This window comes from Haliotis asinina, chromosome 9 (assembly GCF_037392515.1).
Source record: "Haliotis asinina isolate JCU_RB_2024 chromosome 9, JCU_Hal_asi_v2, whole genome shotgun sequence".
In the NCBI taxonomy this organism is placed as follows: Eukaryota; Metazoa; Mollusca; class Gastropoda; order Lepetellida; family Haliotidae; genus Haliotis; species Haliotis asinina.
Genome location: NC_090288.1, coordinates 32,300,767 through 32,326,134, shown reverse-complemented (window position 1 = coordinate 32,326,134; position 25,368 = coordinate 32,300,767). Strand labels below are relative to the sequence as shown.

The 25,368-nt window shown below is 40.7% G+C and overlaps 1 protein-coding gene across 1 annotated transcript in view; it reads right to left on the bottom strand.

Moving 5' to 3' along the window:
* The window catches only part of LOC137297111 (serine/threonine-protein kinase TBK1-like), a 120,893-nt gene extending 97,042 nt beyond the window's left edge, over nucleotides 1-23,851 (bottom strand). The window contains exon 1 of the mRNA XM_067829099.1: nucleotides 23,723-23,851. The gene's annotated coding sequence lies outside the window, so the exon portion shown is untranslated. The remainder of the gene's footprint in view (nucleotides 1-23,722) is intronic.
* Between the last annotated feature and the right edge of the window lie 1,517 nt (nucleotides 23,852-25,368).

Below are 25,368 nucleotides of genomic sequence, written 5' to 3'. Positions count from 1 at the left end.
GTCAGATTTATAGTCATGAACGTTCTTGATGGGACTTCTGGTGCAAACACGTGTCTTTATCCTACTGCTTGGCATTAACAGACGCTTCATTTGAGATAAGACTTTCTTAGTAAAGTGCAGATCCTTATACTTTAGTAGGGTTGCGTCCCAACCCGGGATTCGAACCCACACCCTCTGACTCTAACCCGCGTTACATTTATTTCATAGCTTTCTAAAATGACACTGTGTTTCATTAACGTTCATATTTTGTTTCTTTAAAAGGAGTAAGTGAGTGAGTATGGTCTTAAGCCGCTTTTATCAACATTCCAGCAACACCAAAACATTTACTCCAAAATATTTAGTACACGTATTGTACCCATACGGTAGCCGAGCCCGAGTCATCTGCGTGACGAGCAAACGCATTAACCATGAGGCTACCCCACCGTTGCCTTAAAAAATCGCATATCAGTTGACAGTGTTTGGGAGTAGCCTGACAGAGGTGTGTACGTAGCATCAACTAAAACTGGTCATTACGATCGAGAAGTATTTACCCTGCTGGCAAAGTACCGTCTGAAACATGCATCAACTATAGATCTCAGTGATCTCACTTTCTGAGTGGATCTTCCTAGTTGTACAGAACCGTGAAGATTAGGATTAAAATTGATCTTCACTAACCCATGCGTGTCTTACGAGGTGACTAAGGGAATCGGGAGGTCAGACTCGCTGACTTGGTTGACAGATGAGGGAAATATGATCGTAACTGAAACTGAAGAATTCGTCTTTAGCCTTGTCAGCAATAGCCCTGACGATCCGAGTAAGATCCACGCTTATGGTAAGGGGTGGCAAACCTGATCAGATCATGAGGTTCGCTGAATGGTTGACACGTCATCGTATCTCAGTTGTGTTATAACAAGTTATAGACTTCCAGAATTCAGGAATTCGTTTCGTAAAGTCGCCATGAGAAATGTTATGAAATCAAAAATATACTCATGTCACATATATAAGAGGATATGCTGTTTACCTAACCAATTGCAGTAAGGATAAAAGAAAGCTGCTACAGATCCGTCTAAGGAGAGTTGTGTAATTGTGTAGGTACACATGCATCAAGCTGACATGATACAAAGCTGTGCAGTATAATAACAGCCATTCATTATTGAAGATCCGGGAATGGCGACACGTGCATCCGGGTATGACTTGCACAGAAGGCAACTAGTCTATACATTGCACCTAAAATCACTTTTGTGCATCTAAAAATAATAATTCGAGGACATATCTGATGACTATGCAGATATACCCATTGCAAAAACTGAGATTAAAGCAATGAAAAGCGCGAGAATCACCAGCATCTACTTTGTGACGTAAATCTACAGTGTTTAGTAGGTTTCTGAAATGGTAGTAATACCCTCATTATTGTTTTTGACGGTCAAAGAAAAAGGATTACTACCAACGCAGCAGGAGTGACGTCACACATCCACAAACTGACTGGTTTTCATTTTGCAAGTGCAGAGATAGGTGAATAAGATAAAACTGCATAGTTTTCAAGATGTTGTTCCTCTTACGATGATACTCAAGGAACCTGATACTGCTCAACTTCGAGATCAATACATCCAGTCCTACCATTCAAACGGTGATCAAATAATCAAAACTGGACCCACATACACCAGAACAGAACAAAACTCAACAAAATAGGAAAATACACTTTCAAAACTGCAACAATATCCCCTAACACCGACACAAACGCTCTGTAATGGAAAACTAACCGTTTGAATTGGAAACAAAACTCGCGTACCAACTACCAGAGCGTCCAAGAACGGACGCCGAACGTGCAAAACGGCAGCCTTAACATCCAAAAACCGGCATAAATATCGTCACATCAACTACCACAACACCCCGTGACACCATAGGTAGACACAACATACAACGACAATACTGTATGTCGCCGTGTCAGTCAGGTTGGATTTTGTTACCGTCGAACAGACATTGGTTTACTGAACTGGCGCAATGGGCAGTGGCTGGGAATCGTGCTCTCACTTGACAGTCGCCTTTGTATCGATACCGCACACGGCATAGTGGGGATATGGTGTCATGAAGGTGAAAACGTACCAGAACCCTGTGTTTTGGTGAGAGATCTTTGGATAAGACCTTTCCTCATGTTTCGAGGTGCCATGAAATGGGGTTGCAATTGCGCAGCCCTTCATCGACAAAGTGTTGAGAGTACTTCGACAACATATATCTCATAGAGGTCATCTCATCTTGTTTTTCAGAAAGATAAGGCGAAAGGGCACGATTCGAACAATTCCACATATGGAACTGAGGAGATTGGCCCCTGATGGCATAGCTGACTGTCATTTCCATTGATCGAGGTAAGTACAGACTTTGTGTTCCGAGCCATTGCACATTGCAAAACCAGGAATGATATTAACGCATCTTAGTACTTACTTCAAACGTCCTGACGCCACATCTCCAAACGTTGCAGAAACGAAAACGAAAGTTGGCCTTTCCATGACTTTCAAAGAAAAGGTGATAATATAATGGTGGCGAAAGTTACAAAAGAAGTGTCTCAAGCTTTAACACTGACATTACAATGTTGATCCTCTGTATGGGTATCTCTGTGAGGGTAGCCAGCCACTTTTGCCAGTGTCCATCGGTAAATGACGACATATACTTTTTAGCAAATCAACATCAAACATAATTTAATGTAGCATTGCAACAAAATGTGACAACAAATGTAAAGCTATATAAGCAGATGTTCTCTGCAAAATACAACTAGAATATATTACGTTTAGCACGAGGTTCAACACGGTGTGCAAATACTTGTCGCCATGTTTGAATGTGCAAAGTAAGAAAACATGAATAGGCATGACGACAGAGAGGCGGAAGAGCTGGGGGAGCTTAGGGCATGAGCTGGAGCTAGGCATAGCTTCACGAAACGTTGCATTGACAAATTCAATAGAGTCAAAGCGCCCAGGTAAAGTGTATTCAAGATTTTTTTACAAGTCGGAGCGACGTGCCTGAATGGGGTAACTTTAGACCGACTGATGTATTATGTTAATCCGCTTAGATACCAGGCCAGAGTTTAACACAGATAACGCACTCTCCGAGTGAGTATGATTTTACGTGTTTACCCATATACCAGCAATAATCATGGTGCAGGACACCGGAAATAGAATCGCATTTTGTACACATATGGGACTGGAACCCGGTCGTGAAGAGCGGACGCTTTAATCGCTTGGCTAGCCTCACCAACCTCTGACACTCAACTCAGAAACGCTAACCACTAACTTAAACAGAGCACAGCTGTTCGGGATACCACACGGGGTCACGATGACAATGGGCGTTCCAAACGATTTCATAAACATATTCATATTAATCGCTTATAGACGAACAGTGGTAATTGTCTTTGATTGTAGCATATATGGCAATAGATTTGTTGCATGAAATTGCCAAGGTGTGCTTGGAATGAATTTAGTTCTAGAAACACAACGTCAGAATATTTAAGGCCAAATCATGTGGGCATCATGTACGTTAATAGAAATCCTGCGACACGTCATATATCCATAAATCGGCACACTAGCATACTATTTGTAGCAACACGTCACAAACAGAACGAACTTATTCATTCAACTCAATAGGATCTCTGATATTACAGACCCGTGAAGGTCCCAGGGTAGAATAGGCCTTCAGCAACCCATGCTTGCCATAAAAGGCGACTACGCTTGTCGTAAGAGGGGCGACTAATGGGATCGGGTTGTCAGGCTCGCTGACCTGGTTGACATATGTCATCGGTTCCAAATTGCGCAGATCGATGCTCATGTTGTTGGTCACTGGATTGTCTGGCCAAGACTCATGTATTTACAGCCCGACGCCATATAGCTGGAATATTGCTAAGTGCGGCGTAAAACTAAACTCACTCACCCACTCTGATATTTCATGTACACTGACAGGGGAGATAACTCGATTGTGATTGGGCATTGAGAGCAATATGAAATCACGTTTACATTCTTCTGATGTTACGACAACTTCACCGGTAGTTAATTATGAGTAGCTCTGTTATTATAAATTGTCAAGCTACCAACACAATGGTGGCCCTCATTTTCTCCTATTATAGATGTAATGTTCAAAGTAGACATAAGAGATTTGAAAAGACATTCATGTTTTGGCGAAATCTCTCCTCAAAGTTTGAGAGAGTAAGCTTTTACGCCGCTTTCAACAATATTTCAGGAAATCACGGCGAGGGACGCCAGAAATGGGTGTCACGCGTTGAACCCATGTGGGGAATCAAAACCGTATCTTCGGCGTGACGACCGGGCGCTTTAATTACTGGGTTACCGGATCGCCCCTCTCGATTAGTAGTTAAGTAGGACAAGTTAAGCGACAAGTTAAGTGACATACTCAAGGGCAAGCAGTACCGTATCATGGCTATGGATGGAACTACGGGAATGCAGCTCATAACTGTCAAGGTCAGCTGAGACTGGGCGTCACTGTTGAGGTCAAGGAGGAATGACAAGGGAAGACAGATGACTATTCCGGCCCACTCTCTCGACTGAAGAACTCTGCCCTTTCCTGAATATCTGACTAAACAAAAGCTATACAAAACGTCTGAAATCTGATAAACATTTAGAGAAATTCGCAATTATTTTGTGGTTTGTTTGCTTTTTATTATTTGATATCATTAACCCACCAAAGTTTCAGCGTAGTCACTTTCTCGCATATAAACTAGGACAAATGTAGAAATTGCACATCCCTCTCATACTGAAATACTAGGACAGTCTGTGCTCAAATTCTGTATGAAACAGCTGCTAGTTAAGGAAGTGAATAAATATTCACTGATTATTTCTTCTGGAGGAAATGTGAGAAAACGCCAGCTGACAGCGTTACGGCATAATCAATAAAGAAGAAAGTAACAGGTACGGCAGTGAGATTTCTTCGGCAACGTGGATGTATATATGTGAATGTACAAGAAGACAGTATCAGAGTTAAGGCAGTTTGGGCAGAATTAAGGCATTTAAGTACACATCCGATGCTTCGGAGTTATTTCCACAATGTTTGTCACTTCACAAACCAAAGGCATTTCAAACTATTTATGACATCGTGGGGCAAATAATACAGTAAACAGGTTTTTAATTTCTGAATGTCCATCCATCCGTTTTGACGAGTGCGCGACTGAGTTGTACATTCAATATACAATTCTAACTACACGCCATATTGTACATGCAATACACGATTCCACATACACGTCAGCTTGTACATTCAATATATACGATTCCAGAAATGCTGAACCATATCGACTAATTACAAACTAAATGTATCGTGTATAGACCTTATGCGAAGATGCGGGTTATGCTTGGTTTTAGCTCGTCATTAGATCGTTGTCGACAAAAAAACCCAAAAAAAACATACATTCTGAAATATTTCTCAGACGCCATGCCATCTGGTGCATCAAAATGGTTCCCACAACTGAATAAGTATATATGTACTTGCATATATATTGCATGTCGCATATGCATAATTCAGTAACACATGTATCCTATTCAAGGCCACTACATATTGCAAAGTATCACATTATATATGACGGAGTAGCCAAGCGGTTAAAGTGTTCGCTCGTCAAGCTATCGATCGACGCTCGTTTCCTCATAATGTTACATTATGTGAAATTCGTTTTATTTACACACTCTGATATTGCTGAAATTGGACCCGAGTATACGCTTTAACCAGAAATACAAACCACACTATTGTGACAATACCAACAATTAACATTCACTTGCAATTTAAACAGAATTTTAAAAGTTAAAAATAGTAAAATGACTGAAAAATGACACGTTCGATGGTTCCACATTAGATGACGCCGGTGAAACAATCGCAATGTGCGCAACACACGTGTCCTATCTCCATTAACGGCATCCTCCATTAACGATGTTAAATTCATTTTTGAAACTTAATAGAATCCATTTTTGTTTATTTTCAAACTTGTATAATTCATACATGACGGTTTCTGCCTTTACAATGTGTTTCTATTGTGACATCTGATAGGTTTTGTATTCAGCAACATTTTAGCAATGTGACGGCACTGAGCGACTACCTGAACCAGTAACTGACACACTGAGCATCGATCCTCGAAGTCGGGATATGTGTGCTTATAACGTAATTTCACTTCGCGACCTCGTCACAAAGAACTACATCTTTTAGGCAATAGAGAGGAACAGAGGACGTGGTTTCTCGTGTTAAACACAAACACAGAAGTGTAGTTTTATTAACGAATACATTTAATTTATTAATTCTGATAGTTACGAACGTTTTTAAAGAACACGGTTATAAAGAACTGACGGATATAACGAACTGTTGGTCCGGACACTTTTAAATTTTAGTCGAAATGCTGAGTGAGTGAGTTTTAGTTTTACGACGCATTAAACAATATTTTCCTGCAATGACACGAATGCGAGACATTGGCTTCACACATTGTACCCATGTGGGGAATTCAACCCGGGATTTCGGCGTGACAAGTGAACGCTAAAACCTCTCGGCTACCCCACCACCCTTAGTCAAAATTAGTAAAACTAGGGTTATGACGAATTGAAATGAGTGGTTCGTTTGAGTTCGTGATAACTGTAGTTTAATGAAGAGCCAGTTGCAGTGAAAACGTACCGATGAATCTCACTTTAAGAAATAAAGTAGATCTAGACCAAATATAGTGAAATCAAGATTGCGAATCCTCATAATTTTCCCATGCCAATTTATTCGACTTAGGATAAAAGTAAAAGTAAAGCAAAACATCATAGATTCAAATAGTTATCATAGGTTTGTATTACGAGGGGGTAAGCGCAGTAGTTGGAACAGTGAAACAATTGGACGTGCGAGACGTGATGTGCGTTACCTAAGACCAACCCTACTTGTTGCCGGTGTTTCATTTTATGTGCATGTCCCCTTTTATTTCAGTTAACTCGTTGATTGCGAGTTTACTATGGGAGAAAATCTCATACAGGTTGAAGCCGCTCGCTACATTAGAAACTCCTGGGAAAGGATTACCCTGGCATAAACAGACGGGAATAAACAGAATTCGAACCCACAGGTTCCTGGTTCGGAAAAGACAGGTAATTCTGCATACTGCAAAGGGGCGACAATGACGGGAATACAAAGAATTCGACCCCACTCAACCGTACTGGGTAACCGTGCTCCTCTATGATTGCTTGGTTGTGGTGAGTGAGTTCAGTGTTACTTCACGCTCAGCAATAGTCTAGCTTTATGGCGCCGATTTGACAATCCAGTGATCAACAGCCTGAGCATCGATCTGCGCAATTGGGAACCGATGACGTGTAAACCAAGTCAGCGAGCCTGACCACCCAGTTCCGTTAATTACCTCTTACCACAAGCATGGGTTACTGCAGGCCAATATTCTAACCCAGACAGTCACGGGTTGCTAAGATGGTGAAACAGTAACGTCAGTGGCTATATGCTCAGCTCAGTGCTCGATACTCTAAGCTGTAGCGTTATATGGAGTCTGTACGAGCAAGCTGTTGATAAGTCATGTCTATGGCTAATCGCCAGCTGTACTTGACGTTACTGGAACTACAGATCGACCAGTTGGAATGTCGGTCACCCTTCCACATAGCGAGGTAACTATATGCCATTGATAACAGCTTTATAACAACCCCTCTCGTAATAAACTCTAACACCAGAAAACGAAATACTGATCAAGAATTCTGAATGTTGCATCACTGTGGTAAGACTTCGACTACGGGTACGATTGGGGAACGAGCTGAACGCGGGATTCAAACCCACCATCTCCAGATCCGGAAATGTATTCATCTGTTCGGGAGGTCTTATTGAACTCGTACAGCTCTACCGTGTTTGGAATTTAACCGCCTACCTCCAACGGGCAAGTGAGTCTCAGGAATATTTTCACTAACAATTTATGGTTATTACGAATGCACTTATAACGAACTTACGGATATAACGAACTGTTTTACTCATGCTGCTGATCGTTGGATTGTCTGGTCCAGGACCCCGATCCATAAAGCCTTCGTAGCGCTACGACATTCGTTAGCCTATGACAAACTGTAGAGTTACGACAGGTCGTAATATTACGAACGCTTTTGTGGATCGGCAACCAGATTCGATTATTTACACATTGACGCCATAGAGCTGGGATATTGCTGAGTGTGGCATAAAACTAAACTCGCTCACTCACCCTTTGCGATATTTCAAATTATTACATTGATGCATAGTTCTATAATATAACCGACCTACTTGCAACTTCGAGTAAAAATAAACACTGAGAGATGGATGCACAAACGCTTGTCTGTTTTGTAGATTGAACATAAAGTTTGCCCGTGTGTTTCGTGGCACAGCTGTCACTGGCTAATACAAACTGTGTTTGTATGATCTGAAACCATGAGATGTGGTGTCTCGCTACCAGTGTGTGCCAGTGCGTCTTGTGAATCATCGTTTAGACAGCTGCCAACGTAAGAGAGCTTATGCCTCTGCTACTACTTTTGAATCGAATTAAAATTACGACAGGCGAACTGTTGATAGGTGTGCCGATGTAAGAGGACTTGTGCAGCAACTTCAACTACAGTTTCTTTGGAGTCTATATAAAATTGACAGCAGCTAAACTGTGTTGCACTATATGTTTCGTGATCATGAGTGAGTGAGTTTAGTTTTACGCCGCTTTTAGCAATATTTCAGCAATATCAAGGCGGGGATACCAGAAATGGGCTTCACATATTGTACGTGCGCTATCGAACCCGTGAACCTTTTCAGTGTGACAAGCGAACGCTTCAACGACAAGACTACCCCACTCCACTCATAATCATGAAAACTACACAGCTGCACACGTATATTAATCATTATAACCTTTAAAAATATTTATGGCTGTGTATCAATATTCCTATTGTTTCTAAGCATAGAACTAGTAAATGGTTGAGATGACTGCTTTAGACCAAACAGATTATGGACTAGGGAAATGTTTTGTATTCAGTACATGGGGACAGGGCGGTTAACACACACAATTCCCTAAACTGCATTCCTATAATCCTGTGTTCGAATCCAGATGCGACGTGGTTACGTTCCAGTGTTTGTTGGCACCAAACTCATGGCCTTGGGTGTATCCAACTTCGTGAAAACGTCACCGTCATCGACATGCACAACAACCGGCGTTTACATCGCTGTTTACATCAAGCTGAGGCACTGAAATAGTACTGAAAGCGGAGAAACATCTCATTCTCTCACAACACAAGGACCAGTAACTTGCTAAAAGAACATTTTGATTTGATCTACATGAAATGAAAAATTTAAATTCAGCTAAAAACATGTCTTTGATATTTCAAAGATAAAAGATTAAACCTATATCTTAACTACCTCATCGAGTTGAGGTTATACACTTGTCAAATGACAAAAGTCGTGTCATACCCACAGGACATAATAGTATTTTGTATTTTCCGGACCAGATTCAGTGGCAGGTAATACCGGAGGCGAACGTAAAATATCGAGAGATGCCGTGCCGTGCATGGTGTGTGAAATACTGCTTCAGATACAACTTATCAGTATTACTATTATCATGAATAATTTATCATCTGTTCCCCAAAGTCTCAACGGACGCGCTATCTGAAAACACGCACCATAACGTCAGTCTGAATCCACTCGATAAGGCTGCTGTGTTATCTAAATGACTTTAACTTCATTATCTCTTTCTTTCTGTATTTAATCACAGACGCTCATGTCAATGTCAAGATTAAAGATTTTTTTTAAATATGAGAATTTGAGAAAACCAGATCTGCTGCGCCTTCAACAACAGTTACTTTGGAGTATGATCCTATATATATCATAATTTCTACTGGAAAATGGATGAAAACCAGGTCTGCTGCGCCTTCAACGACAGTTACTTTGGAGTATGATCCTATATATATCATAATTTCTACTGGAAAATGGATGAAAACCAGATCTGCTGCGCCTTCAACAACAGTTACTTTGGAGTATGATCCTATATATATCATAATTTCTACAGGAAAATGGATGAAAACCAGATCTGCTGCGCCTTCAACAACAGTTACTTTGGAGTATGATCCTATATATATATCATAATTTCTACTGGAAAATGGATGAAAACCAGGTCTGCTGCGCCTTCAACAACAGTTACTTTGGAATATGATCCTATATATATCATAATTTCTACTGGAAAATGGATGAAAACCAGATCTGCTGCGCCTTCAACAACAGTTACTTTGGAGTATGATCCTATATATATCATAATTTCTACAGGAAAATGGATGAAAACAGATCTGCTGCGCCTTCAACAACAGTTACTTTGGAATATGATCCTATATATTTCATATTTTCTACTGGAAAATGGATGAAAACCAGATCTGCTGCGCCTTCAACAACAGTTACTTTGGAGTATGATCCTATATATATCATAATTTCTACTGGAAAATGGATGAAAACCAGATCTGCTGCGCCTTCAACAACAGTTACTTTGGAGTATGATCCTATATATATATATCATAATTTCTATTGGCAATTTATGAAAATCAGATCTGACGTACGCGTCAGTATGACAAAGTACATGTATATGGTTCACAACGCGAATCCGTGGTTCAGAATCAAAAAACGATTTTCGAAATGTTTTGCGTGTCTCATAATGCATAATGTCAATCTTGCAACGAAACTATAATTTATCCGGACGATATACTTCACAGAAATATTTTTATTTCGAACCATCTGCTCCTGCAAAAGAAAAATTTGGATCCGTAGATGTTATGTGTTCGCTTAACACCGAGGGCCTTCTTTCACAATGTTACTCTAAATTTCAAGCACATAAATCATTGCTGACTCAACAATATTTTGACATTATGTGTGTGTATTTCACAGAATTGATCTTTAGCAGGTATCAACATACAACGGATATACCATTGTTTGATTGACCTTTACTTTATCAAAGTACAACGTTAACTCTAGGCAGATTACGATAAAAGCTGCCTGTTGGGCAATCTTGTAAATGACGCCTTGGAGATTGGTCAAGACGCCCTGGTGTAGTGTTATAAGCGCGTATCACGCAAACTAAACCCAACACGCCGACATGTTTGAAAGGACGGCCCGCGTCATTCTTCAGGTCACTTCTTCTTGACATACAATTTTCTCGTAAAGGAGAGGTTCAAGAAATTTAGTCGTGACCCCAGCACATGTCTTTTCACGCAGATTCATTTCGGATTCCTTATGTGACTGCAGTTTGTGAGGCCCATTTCCGGTGTCTCATACAACGATATTGCTTGAAAGCCCACCTCGATGGAAGATGCATTCTGATGAATTATTAAAAGAGTTTTTCAAATGCTTGGATTTGAATTTGACGACATACAAGACATTGAGTTACCTAAACAACGAATTAAACAAAAGCTTAAAGATCCTGTAAGCAGAAACGGTGCGCAGACGTTTCAAAGAGTAGATGTTTGAGCACCGAAGGACGAGCAAAACGTTTATATTTGTCCACTGACCAAACCTAAGAAAGCGGATGGTGATTAAGTCGAAATCAAACGATGAGTAAATTCTCAAAATATAAACCTGAAGTGTGCTTCTCACTATATACTAGGTCATCTCTTGATTTCCTAGAATAACTTCATTTGAGGTTTTTGTTTTGGAGGGACAGGTTTTACTTTTCTTAACTTTATATGAACATCAACATTCAAATTAAACATGAGTATTTCAATTGAAAAAAGTATCGTCCAAGAGTAAGCTCAAAATTTAATGTTCTCCCAAGCAAGATTAGAACCGCAAGTCTCACATTCGTAGGAAGACGCTCTACCGCACGACCACCGAGCCGAGGATAAGACTATGTTAAATTATCTACTTACAGTTAATCTCATTAAATTGATTTTACGTGCGCTTCGGTTATTGTTTTGTAGCTTCATTTGATGATCATCGACATTGTAATTATCCATCAATGACGGGATATATGTTAGAGAAAACACTTCTCTTCGGTGTTGGTAGACAATGTAAAACCACCACCCTCGGGATTTCACACATATTTCACACAGCTCCACACATATTTCCGCGCGCATGTGATTCAATATGATTGGACAGCTACTTTTAGCATCGCTTATTTCGAATCGTATTCGGGACGAAGCCATGAGCGAGAGTGTCTCCAGTGTTGTTATCACACTATAATGAAACAGACGAACACTGGATGGCCGTGGATGGCACATGGAGGGAGTGTACACACCTGACACCGTAGTTGCGAACATGAGAGGCATTTAGCGCGACCAGCTGCCAAACCTTTCGATGTGTTTCGCTAATAATCAGGGCCCGATCCCCCACGTGGATGCAGTGAGTGAAACCGCCCTGATATCGTTTGAGTATTGCTACAACGGCGTAATAGCGATGTTCACTCATTCCGTAGAGAAACACCCATGAAGACCTGTTACTGTGAGTTAGTACGACGGGTTGAGACGGAAACAGACAGAAAATATAACAATCTTTTCAAGCAACACTACCAGGAACCAGATGATATACCTGCACTCGGCAATCCAGTGACTGACATCATGAACATCGACAGTGACAGTTGGGATACGATGGCATCTATCGACCACCGTGTCAGGGGATCTGACCGCCAGATTCCGCTCGTCACCTCTTCCGATACGACCAATTCTATCCCAGATCTTCCTTGCCAGACTAGGAACGTGATTCACGTTGTCAAGTCAAAACATTGATTACAGGACAGTCTCGTTTCCTGCAACTTAGTGCGATAACTAGACCTGAATTCTTACACTAATTCATTCAACTGGGTACATAAATATTAATCAATATGAGTTGATACGTCTAAGCACTTGTATATTGCAATACTATTGTCATTCTGGTCCTTGCAAACACGTCGTACAGCGTGCTCTGTTGTGCAGCGAGCTCTGTCAAACGGAAGCCTGGAAATCGCGGAAATCCCCACACGAGGCTCTGCCGCTGGGGAGGTTTAGCGGTCTGGTACGGAACTGATACTATATCAACCTTATTAAGCGTTGCAGAACACGGAATTAGCGCAAAACACACATAACAGGTGTAACCAGTGAGCCAGAATAAGAAGCAGTCTGTGACGTTTTTAGGGTATGTTGCCGAAACCTGAACATAAAATATACAAATAGGGTAAAATTAAAGTTTAAAATTAAAATTCATTTATACATACCAGTTTCATATGATACAAGGAATTGAAGTTCAATGTAACCAAAGTTGTTTGTGGTGTCTATTTTTGATTTTTGATTCTTCTCAAAGTCACAATGCCTGAAGATCATGTCTGTTACCCCGCACCGTGAGGGGATAAACATATCCAGAGATTGTAGAGATGTCATAGCATTAGAACCCAACCTGAGTTCTGTCGTTCCTGACAGAAAAGGATATTTGCTCAACACAGGGAGACCATGGCCACCACATTGTGTTTTGCCCATTGAGTGAGTGAGTGAGTTTATTTTACGAAGCACTCAGTCTTTAGCCGCCATATAAAGGAATCCGTGAAGGATGGGCGTAAAAAATGAAAAATTCCCCTTCAGTGTTGCAGTACGCTATTTCCAGTGGCGACGTGTCCACATGAAGATTACATCAAGGATGTCTGGTATCACCGGAAACACACAGTAATAAATATGTAACAGTTGAACAACACAACCTAAAATCCCCAATGCTTATATTTAGACTAATAAGTGATTGTGTCTGGTCTAACGCTGTGAACATTTTTCAAATTATACCGCACCTTGGTACCTGTTTCACGCGTGATGGTCCGAGTTAGACTATTGACCTTCAGTAACTCATCCTTGTCGTAAGAGGCGACTAACGGGATCGGGTGGTCAGGCTTGCTGACTTGGTTGACACATGTCATCGGTTCCCAATGGAGCAGGTCGATGCTTATGACGTTGATCACTGGATTATCTGGTCCAGACAATTATTTACATACCGTAGCCATACAACTGTGACATTGCTAAGTGCGGAAAAAAACTAAACTCTCTCTCTCAACTTGGTATGGGAAGATATTTGTCCATTTGGTGAAACTTACATGCTCGGGTACGACGTTGATCATCCTAGGAAGACAACCGGGACGAATGGGGATTCGAAATCATAAAGAGAGTCTCTGGTTTACCCAAGGGACGCAACACTGCAAGCTGACTGTGGTGCCTTGGGAGACAGGATTCTCAGAGCCATTAATGAAGTACACCCAAAGTCGTTGGAATATTCAGTGTTTGATTGGTTAAAAGAAACGCACCAGGAATTACTTGAGCGATGAAGAAGTTTTGATATTTTTTATTACGATATGCCATATGCACCTATATCATTGTAATATCATGGAGTACTAATTCTGTTCACGTGTGAATTTTCTTTACAAAATTCTCTTATATATATCTGAATTCTATTACATAATACTCTATACATGTGTAAATGTCCTTTACACTTCTCATGATATATCTGAATGTTGTTTACATTATTATCTTTCTACATCAAAACTGCTCTGGGTTCAATTTAAAAAATCGGCGAGAAATTAGGGGTTATCTATGGAGCTAACAGTTAGGTATCATCTATATCTACAGGAGATATATGTATATATATATGGTAGAACGGTAGTGGAATGTCAATAGTTTAATCCTTGGATGCCGTCGCTAGATTTATGATGCACTATTTCATAAAGTCGGAAAAGTTAACGGCAGATTTTTCGGACGGTGTATGGTACGTAAAATCTTCAGTTTGACTATATCGTGTTTTTTGTAGTCGTAACACGAGAAGATGGCAAGCAAGGTGGTGACCCCGGAAGACATTTGAAGATGTCTAGACACACAAATATGTCTTGACGAAGACAGATAGATGAAATGGGCGACCAGTGACGCCTTGGGCAAGAATATGTGAAGCGTTACGTCGGTGGATGAGCAAAACCGTTTTAGGTGAATCGTCCCATACTCATTTAGCGTGTGAATGAGTATGGTTTTAAGTCGTCTCTAGTGATATTGAAGCAATCATAACAGCGGACTGTACCAACAATCACCGAACTATCACGCTATAACCAAAGAATATGTGTATACGCCCACATCCATTATCCCATATTAGACATTAGTCTGGTGCTGCTTACATCCATCAGTACTAAACAAGGTGTTGGTCAGTTTGTACCAACTGTGTTCTTGTCTGGGGACATGCATTTCATAATCCCGCCTGGTGCAGAGAAAAGTTTCGTGCAAAGGTAATCGCTTAGGGTTGTCACGTCTAAACCTCGAGCTCCTGCCAAATACCGCTTTCACAACAGGGCTATCTAAAACTTAGGATCATGGTTCCATGGTTCAATGAGGAATGTGTCTTTAGACTTGAGTATAAGTAAATATCCCTCGGCCCTTTGTATCTGATCATAATGGAGCTGTTCAACACTTAAACATGATTTTACAGCCACCCCCCCCCTCTCCCCCGACACACACACACACACACGCGCGCGCGCGCACACACACACACACACACACAGACACACAGAGTAAAGCAAGAAAACGTGTGTATGATATTCCGATTACGGCAATGAAGACTGATTGTAGTTGAAGCTATGAATCGCTAGAAAGTACATTTTACACTCAAGGATTCACATTACTTACCTACATATTTACGCCTGTCCACAGAGTCTGCATAGTGGCAGTCTATTCGTACAAAATACACATATAACAGGACGTCCGTCAGATTAAAATACCTCTGGGTAAAATCACTACTTCCTATTCCGCACTTACGATATAATCTTAAGTTCGTTAAGTCAATGTAGATTGATCATGAACTTCCTCATTCATGATACACGAGTACAAGAAGGATCTAGTTGCAATGCTAGGAGATTCAGACACAAGGTATTATTAATAAACTGCTCAACAGTGGCACCAACTGTACACACTGTTTAGGGTGTATAAATCCATATCCATTTCGATATCTTAAATGTTTATACAGTATGGTTCAAAATTATTGAGAATAGCTAAAGCATTTCATATTATTAAACGAGAACAAATCAGATAAAATTGAATGTATTGTGAAAGTGAACTGACCTTTTCATGTTGTGTAGGTAACAATTTAATATTTTATCAAGTCTCTTTGAGCTTCACGGCACAGTCTAAGACGGGTAGGCATACTTCCTATCAGAGAGGTTAGTGTCTCGTGAGTTATGCTGTCCCAGTATCGGACCACACTTCTCTCTTCATGTCTTCAATTTTTGTCAACCCCTTTTGATTCACACATTCCTTCATCATCCCCTAAATGTTCTCAATGGGATTTAAGTCAGGACTATATGCAGGAAATGGTAATGCAGTCACATTTTTCTCCTGAAACCACTGCTTGGCATGTTTTGCGGTGTGTTTAGGATCATTATCTTGCTGCAAAATCCAGTCATTTCCATAAAACACATGTGCACTTGGAAGGAGAAAATTATCTAATATGTTAGTGTAGCGTTGACTTGTCAGATTTCCCTCAAACACACACAGCGGGGTCGTTCCTAATAAGGATATCCCTCCCCATACATGAAACTTTGGACTGTATTTAGGTCGTCGATACAACGGTGCTGACGCAGACTTTGTCCATATTTTCACATTATTGAGATATACCCATATTGAGCTTTCATCAGTAAAAATCACATTTTCCCAGTCAAAGTTTTCATGTGCCAAACACCACTCAACACGCCTGTCTTTATGTTCTTGTTTCATGAGAGGAGAAGGAATTCCAGTCTTTTCTCCCATCCAAGATCAATCAAATTTCTTCTAACTGTAGCTTTTGATGCAACTGTTGATCCCCTTTCTATCATTTCATACCTGATGTTGGAGATGCTTGCCCTTTGCTTTTTAGACGCTAAAATTCCCAGCCGGACGCGATCTGAGAAGTCCAATTTTCTGGGTCTCCCTGCTCCTTTCTGGTGCCCCAAATCCTTTCCCTCTTTAAAATTCTTCCTAATCCTATACACAGTAGAAAGAGGAGTTCCTGTTCTCTCTGTCATTGTATTTACATCATCAATTCCTTGATTACACAACTCAAAAATCAACCTTCTTTTATCTCCAGCAGACATTGTTGACAGTGCTGAGGAAAATGACGTCTGCTACAAATTCAGGGGAGGTAACTCTAATTGTACTATACTCAGTAGGCCAAGATGTTACCTCCCTTATACCATTACTTAGTTTTAAGTATCAGTGAATCAGTTGAGGTGTTAGGATAGCTCAAAGTAAGAAGAAAAATTCTCAATAATTATGAACCAGACTATATATCCAGTCCCTCTGAACCTGAATTCACGGACACCAGGGAACCTTCTTCATCTGAAGCATATCTACACCATCCAGATTCAGTGGACATCTGTGCACATGACTGTTATAAGGGTTAAAACCTAAACGTTACGTTTATGTCGATACATATTCCTTAAACTCCAGCATCTACATTTCTTTTTGTGCATCGATAGGGGCACGGTGGGCGAGCTGTCTAAGGCGTCAGACTACTAATCCAGCGAGGTGGAGGTTTCGGGATCGAGCCCACCTGTGACCGGGTGTAAAAAACTTGGAGTCAGCTTTGTGTGCAGACTCTTTCAGTGCTGTCACAACCCCTAGAGTACAATACACAACCCTGTGCACTTTAAACGACCCACGAATCCGTTGGTAGATGACCAGATGGTGGCCACACGAATACGTGTAAACACCTAGTTGCGGGTACAGCAACCTGCCTGCTAGGCTGCAAGAGTTGTATGATCCCCAGGGAGTTGAGATTGAAAATACTATGTACCGTTGTGATGGACATCCAGTGATACGGGGAAAAACTCAGCGCCCTTGAGCTGTTGAACTAACTGGATATCGGCGTTATACAAATATTAGTCGAGGAAGACGTTGAAAAGAATTGTCGCTGTGCTCTTCATATGATTATATGAGAGCAAGAAACGTATCCTGTGACATTTGTTCGTTTTTAACAGAGACTCCACGACGAGGAGGTCGAGTTGTCAGCCAGTTATCAGTATTTCGGTCTTTTTAGGGCGTATTAACTTGGCGTCGGTGCTACGCCGTGTCGAGTGTAAGGATGGAATAAACCATCCACGATATCTCCAGGGTGTACGTTCCGATGAAGCTCCACTATACCCTGGGTGCATCTACGGGCGATAATTTTATTACCTCCCTTTGCTGACACCACATTCTCTCAGTAGCCAATCAGCTAAGCCACTGTTACACAAAGATTGTGGTTGCAGCGGCGACTTCTGATTTTGAGGAAATCATACAGACAAATTGACAGGTTTGGAACTTTACAAAATATGCAAGACCTCCTTCCACCTCTTTCAGTGTACCTGTGCATAATTTTTGTTGCCAAATTAAATCGGTTTGATAATTTCGAAATCGAAAGTGAGGGTGATTGCTACGCTCCATTTCCTAGCGTAAACACCTGATTTGCAAAAAATGCGAGCCAAGGGAGATAACTAATTCATCCGTAGACGCATCGAGGGTATAGTGGAGATTTATCCTAACGTGTACCCTGGAGATATCGATGATGGGATGTAACACGCGCTCAAGATTATTGCAAAATCATATTAATGACACGCGGCATTGCCGTCTTGTGCTTAGCTGGACTGTTGTTGATTTATGTGGTTGCCCATGCACCCTGTCAGATATAGTAAACTGAATCTATGTTCTCCTATCAATGTTTTATCCATTGTGTCACTAGGCACGTTAACAACAAGTAACATCGTTAAACGTCTTTGGTAAGACGGGACCTTGGGTCGAACCACTAACCTTTTGTTTTCTTGGCGGACCCTTCATGCACAATGCAATGGAGACGGTCACCGCTTCGCTGTAACCAGCATGTGTTCCATGGTTCTGACACTCCCAAGACCATATGTGATTGCTGACCTTATGGACTTACTGGACTCGTAGCCTTCCGTGGTCGTCGTCTGATTATCGTGGCATGACAAATGTCATACAATTTCTAAATACTCAGTATCTTAGCAACATCAGCACCTTGTTACAACATCTGGTAGAAATCTATCAGCATCTTAGCGACATTAGCATCTCAAAACACCTTCTTTCTGGTTGACATCTACCAGTATCTCAATGACATTAGCACCTTGTTACACTACCTTCCTGGTTAAACATCCTGGACAACGCTGCATGGCATCAGGCATAATCGACAGGCCCATGCATCCCGAGTGATGTATGGGTATGTGTCAACATCCTCAAACCTTTCCTTCTCATCGACTTGAATTTGTTTCACAGAACAGACAAGGGGGAGAGTATATCATCTCGTACTGTTCAGAACTACACAGACGTATGCACAGCTCCGGTTTTGAAAGATGCAATGTTCAACGTTCCATAAAGGAAGTTTAACACATTATTAACAATAATATTATTTATGAAGCAAATATTTAAATAGAATAACGATTATTACTACTAAATGTGAGATTTGTGGACATTTTAGAGCTTTACTCTAAAAATGTAAATAAGACAAAAACATCCAAAATAGGTTTCAGGGATGTTGGATCGTGACCTTTCATCCATTGTGCCAAACATATTTACTGCCAATAAGAAGATCTTTTCAAAATCTAGATATCCACAAATGACATGAATTCAGAAGCTTATGATTTCAGTAATGTCAAAGTATGGTATTGTTGGTATACGTTTTTATTTTAGAAATGCTAATCCACATTACTATTTAAGTGTCATCCGTTGAGTCCCATCGACACCTCCGTTTCAGGGGAAAAATGTTCCTGGGGAACTAAATTAGATATTTTAAGCGTATTTGTTGTGAACTAGGAATCAGACACGTGGTATCAAACCTTTCTTGTAATTGGCTACTAAGTCTTAAGAACTCCACACATCACTAAATTTAAACGACATCATTACAGCGTTGTCTATTGTGCTGACTCGACAAGTTTTGTTTCTTATGAGTGCACCGGCATGGGTACACTGTCATAAGCCCGTTTTCGCTTCCGTACATTCAAATACACAACCATACAAAAGATACGTGTCACCTCTTTAACTAAAGTTTGTGTTTGATGCAAAGCATATCCAGAAGTTTACATTTGTTACATGCTAGAAGCAATGACATTGGTCCCATATGTGTACAAGTCCATTTCCGGCGTTCCCCTGTCGTGATACTGCTGGAATATTGCTAAAGGTGTCGTAAAACAAAGCTCACACACTCAACATGTCTCCAGGGTCGGCAGGGATAAACAGAGACAGTGTGATCTGAGAGGATTTGTGACTCGAAGACATGACCACAGAATCCTGCCACGTGTAGCGGATGGGACGAAACTCTCTGCCTTTGTCTGACATTAGATAATCATTCAACTTTGAATGTAGATGCGTTTGGTTTTACGCCGCTTAATCAATATTCCTCAAATTTGATCCGTACACTGGGAAAATACAAATCATCAGTTCTTCTTCAACTTTGTCACAATCACGAACATATATTCACATGCGCCGCTGAATTCTTTTCACCACTGTCACCTGCTGAAAGCCCTGGTAAAACATGTAGAGTATTTCTGAAGATATTAAGTCAGGATCTTAATCATTTCAGGCAGACTGAAGCACGATTGTGTTTTGACGCATTCAGTTTCATTAACCAGCATGTTGTCTGACATAGAAAGATAATTATGTGCACATCTTCCTTGATGACTACTTTCCTCTGAAGCCTCTGAGGAAGAGGAGGAAGTCATGTCTCTGTTTGTGATTGGTCAGATGAGGATGAGGAACATCAATAGATAGTGGCGTGATTGTAAACCTGATACCTGTTGTAACATGATACGATTACGTTTGAGACAGTTACATGCTTTAAATGCACCTCCTTGCCTTATACCACATGCAGCGTTCGAATTAACCACTATCCCGGTAGTCCGACGCTAGTTAACCCGTACCAAGTTAACACGTACCAAAGTAACACGTACCATGATCTAGCTAAAATTCATACTAACAGGGCGTTAACCATGAGCCACAACGTTGTATCGATGTATTCGAGATGGATAACGTAATCCTGTTAAAATATACTCTGTGGAAAAAGAAACGCAAAAGTAGAAATAAAAGAATACATCTAAAAAATTTATACCACATATGTACCGCTCATGTCAGCATGCATCAGGTGTAATTTGTGCATGTAGAACATACCATGGTAAAAAAATACAGACAAGGTGGGTGCAAGGATTAGGGTTGAGTATTGCCAACATTTTCGTATTGCGATACATTGTGATATGTGTTGGCGTACTGCAATATGTATTGCAATATATTGTAAAGTGTAACACGTGGTTTGAGGTAATGAAATATGTGTTGGCCACTGGTCACTGGCAGAATTCAGATGCAATTGTACAAGAGATCTTTTGAAAATGTTTCCAAATGGAAGTAGAAAAAAGCGTCTGCAGCGGATTCCGCCATTTTTGTTTGTTTATCCTACAATGACTGACGGAACCAGTTCTATTTTGTTTTATTTATATGGTTTAAAATGTAATTATATAACCGATAAACATCTCAAACCTAGTAATGTATGATAACATACAGGAAATACAATGTTAGCATTTTTACTGCACCACGAAAATTACCGATTATGGTGACGGAAATTGCGTTTCGGCTGAACAGGTTCGCGAACTATGCATACCACGGTACATGAATGTATGTATATATGTAGGCAATTAGAAAAACCCCAACTCACCCATACACATTGCCAAATTTAACGATAATTCAGGCAGTTGTCACAAACGGAGACTGGTGATAATGAACGGACGAACATGATGGTACCTGCTGCACTTCATCGATAATCCAAACACAGTTACGGATTAGGTGTGTGAAAAATGTGACATATCGGCGATCTGCTCTGATCCACCACCGATGCTTGATGGTTATAGTTCCATAACTTCTTTCTTTCTTGTTGATCTCATTATTGGACAAAACTGTAAAGGTGTTTCAGAACGCTTTGTGAGAGTTTTACACTTTTTTTAGGGCAGTGGGGCAGTGTCAGTTAACATTTTGTTAATGTCCATTCCATTCCCCACATGCAATAAGATATCTGAATTACTGTAATTATTAATGTCAACAAACATGTTTCAAAGTAGATTTTTTAAAAGGACAGCTGATGTTAACACGTGTCCTTGCGATACTTTTGCGTTCTTTAACATGTTTTTGGAGGGAAGGCCGCGGTGTATCCTTTATTCTTTCATTCATTCACATATGTACTTCTTTCTTTTATTCTTTTTCTTTGCTTCGTTCATTCGTTCACATAATTCTTGCTCTTAATTCTTACTGTAATTCATTCACTCATTCATTCGTAGCAAAATTCCGACTGATACAATAACTGACAGAAGTTCTGTTAAACCAGGGATAATCTACAACGTATATACTCTATATAGTCTCCCTGGTTAAACACAACTGAAGTTGCACTGGCAACAAGCCAAGTCACTGAGTGCGTTGGAGCATGACGAGGGACACGTCAGTTTGTACAAATGGTAAAGAAAGCAAGCGAGTGACCTATTCCTGTTGTTGAGTATCCCTGGTATAAGCAACCGTCCCCAAACAGAACCAAGTGCAACTCAGTAATTGTCTGTTTGTTTGCTGTTTGCGAATGTGGGGAATCGAACCTGGTCTTCGGTGCGAAAACAAACCGGTTGAGTTACGGGCTATACAAAACATGTATGTCTTCCGGGTTCACCAGATAATACTTGGTAAATATAAACACCTTCAAAGGCTGTTAGTGTAAAGGACCAGGAAGACATATTGAAGTGAATAAGGTTTGAGTGTTTTGAGTGTTAAATGTTATTAAAAGTGCTCATTCTGAGAGGATCAGTGAGTGTAATGTCTCCCATTGAACACGATATGTGTCGTGTGTAAGTTAGGTACTGGACACAAATGCAAACTGTCAAAGGCTTACTACATTCAGCCACACACCAGGAACGACCGGGTTCACAGAGGATAACTGTTTGCCGTAAGGCGTAAATAGAGCCTTCAGTCTTTGATTTCTTCTCACAGTGGTAGAATACTGGCCTTCAGTATCTAATGCTTGTCGTAGGAAGCGACAAACTTGATCGGGTGGTCAGGCTCGCTCACTTGGTTAACACACGTCATCGGTTCCCAGTTATGTTTATTTAGTATAATCCCTGAGGCCAAAATATGTATCCATTCTCACATTGCCCAATGTGTTTGTTTATACAACAGAGTAGTTACAGCCAGTTTTGGGCTAGGCGGGCATGATCCGTTCTCAGTTAACTCGAAATACGTACGGAGTGTTCTCAGTTAGCTCAAAATATACCCAATGGACTAGTCGAAGTAATTATAAACAGAAGCTCAGTATTATTCGCTATACCGCTGTATCACAGTTTGACAGTGTAAAGAATAATACCGACCCTAAGTTTACTTAGACAGTACAAGAGTAGCAATTAACTACTGGCTTACTTTGTCATACTGCTGTTTGTTTCTACATGTACATAAATAGCTTGTTGTACTCCATTGCTTCATTCACCTGATGAAGAAGTAAGAATATACTTCGAAACGTCGTGACTCTTCACAATAAAGAAGTTGTCATCCATACAAAACTCCTGTCTTTATGTGTGTCACTTCTAAATGCCATTCTGAGACTGCTTTCATAGAATTATCGTAGAAATTCGTTGATAATCGTTTAGATACAAAATACTCGTTTACAATGCTGGCACAATATCAATTTACAAAAGAATGAAAGAATTCAACACAAATCACGTTACCAAATACACATTAATTAGTTGATGTTAATATAGGAAAAGCAGTCCTTAAGGAATTTAAATCTGCAACGGTAGAGGCATACTCACAAGTCCAGACAACTGCTACACTGGCAACAGATAGGATTAAGAGATTATCTGGTTGTAATGTTATGTTGTTTCAAGGATTTTCCGGTCTGTGTTAAGGGCCGTTAACAGGAATGTCGGTTTGCCCGTTACCTGAAAAAAATAAATGTTTCTCGGGCACGTTTTTTTTCAAAATTTACGAGGGCGGTAGGACTTTGTTTTTAATTTTTGAAAAGTCAAAATTATCTTTCTTTAATCGCAATGTAAAATTGTTACGCGCACAAATAAAAGTGACGCGCCGATGCCCGAGAAACATTTCACTTTTTTTTATTTAGCTTAAAATATTTCGGCTATCTCAAGTTAGCCAGAGGAGAGTTCAGGCCGTAATCAGGGTGGCAACGCGCTGTTTGGAACACATGTCTGCGTTCTTTCATACAAACGCAAAAAAATGGTGAGTCTCGTTATCGTCCGGAGAGGCGTGGGACTCCGAGAAAGACAGTGATCCAGATAAAGGAGATATGTTTCCTGTGTAACATGCCCTTCCCCACCCTCATCAGAAGGCTGACAATCGCCTTCTCCACAGTCTATTGTTTCCTTCCCCTGACTGTTTGCGCCAGGTCATAGTGTCCCAAAATCTTTGTGAATACATCCTTGAATCTTAGCTTCATGGAAGTGGGGAGACGTTGGTTGTAAGGTTCTGGTGAGTGAGTGAGTGAGTGAGTTTAGTTTTACGTTCCATTTTGGGAACAGTCCAGCAATATCACCACAAATTGGCTTCACACACTGTAGCCATGTGGGGGATTGAACCCAGGTCTTCGGCGTGACGAGCTAATGCTTTAACCACTGAGCTACCGCCCCACGACATTCTGAGCTGAATCAGAATCCGAATAAACACCGTGAAGATCCAGGTTAGAATTGATCTTCAGCAACCCATGCCTGTCATAAGAGGCGACTAACGGGATAGGGTGGTCAGGTTCGCTGACTTGGTTGGCACACGCCATCGGTTCCTAATTGCACAGATCGATGCCCATGCTGTTGATCACTGGATTGTCTGGTCCAGATTTGATTATTTACAGACTGCCACCATTTAGCTGGAATATTGCTGAGTGCGGCATTAAACAACCAACCAACCACTCCTTTGACGACATATTCCACATTTTACAGCCGCTGGGCGACCTGTCCTTTGAAAGAACACAATATACACCATGAAAGGAATTTTACCCGATATCCAAATGTCTTTAGCTAGGGATCACGCCATGATACCTGTGGCGGCTTATCTGACAGTGTTTGCATGAACAGACTGGAGACTTGCAAACATCGTGAATAGCAACTTTCATATAAATCCACCACCGGATTTACAGGGAAACTTTACCAAACAGTCGAGAAAACAATCTCTAAAAATCAGACAAACATTGAAGTCATGTTTGAGCAACATGACGTATGAGCAACATGTACTTGAGGACGGGCGGACTGTCATTTACCGAACTCTCTGAGAGCAAATAGAAAATCATGTCAGCGAAATACCGGTTATGCAAGCTATATACTCAGTAGCTGTGAGTGAGTGAGTGTGGGGAATCGAACCCGGGCCGTCGGCGTAACAAGCGAGCCCTTTAACCACTATTTTCCCCCATCGCCCCTATCTAGCGGTGACTGGATTCAGATTTAATGCA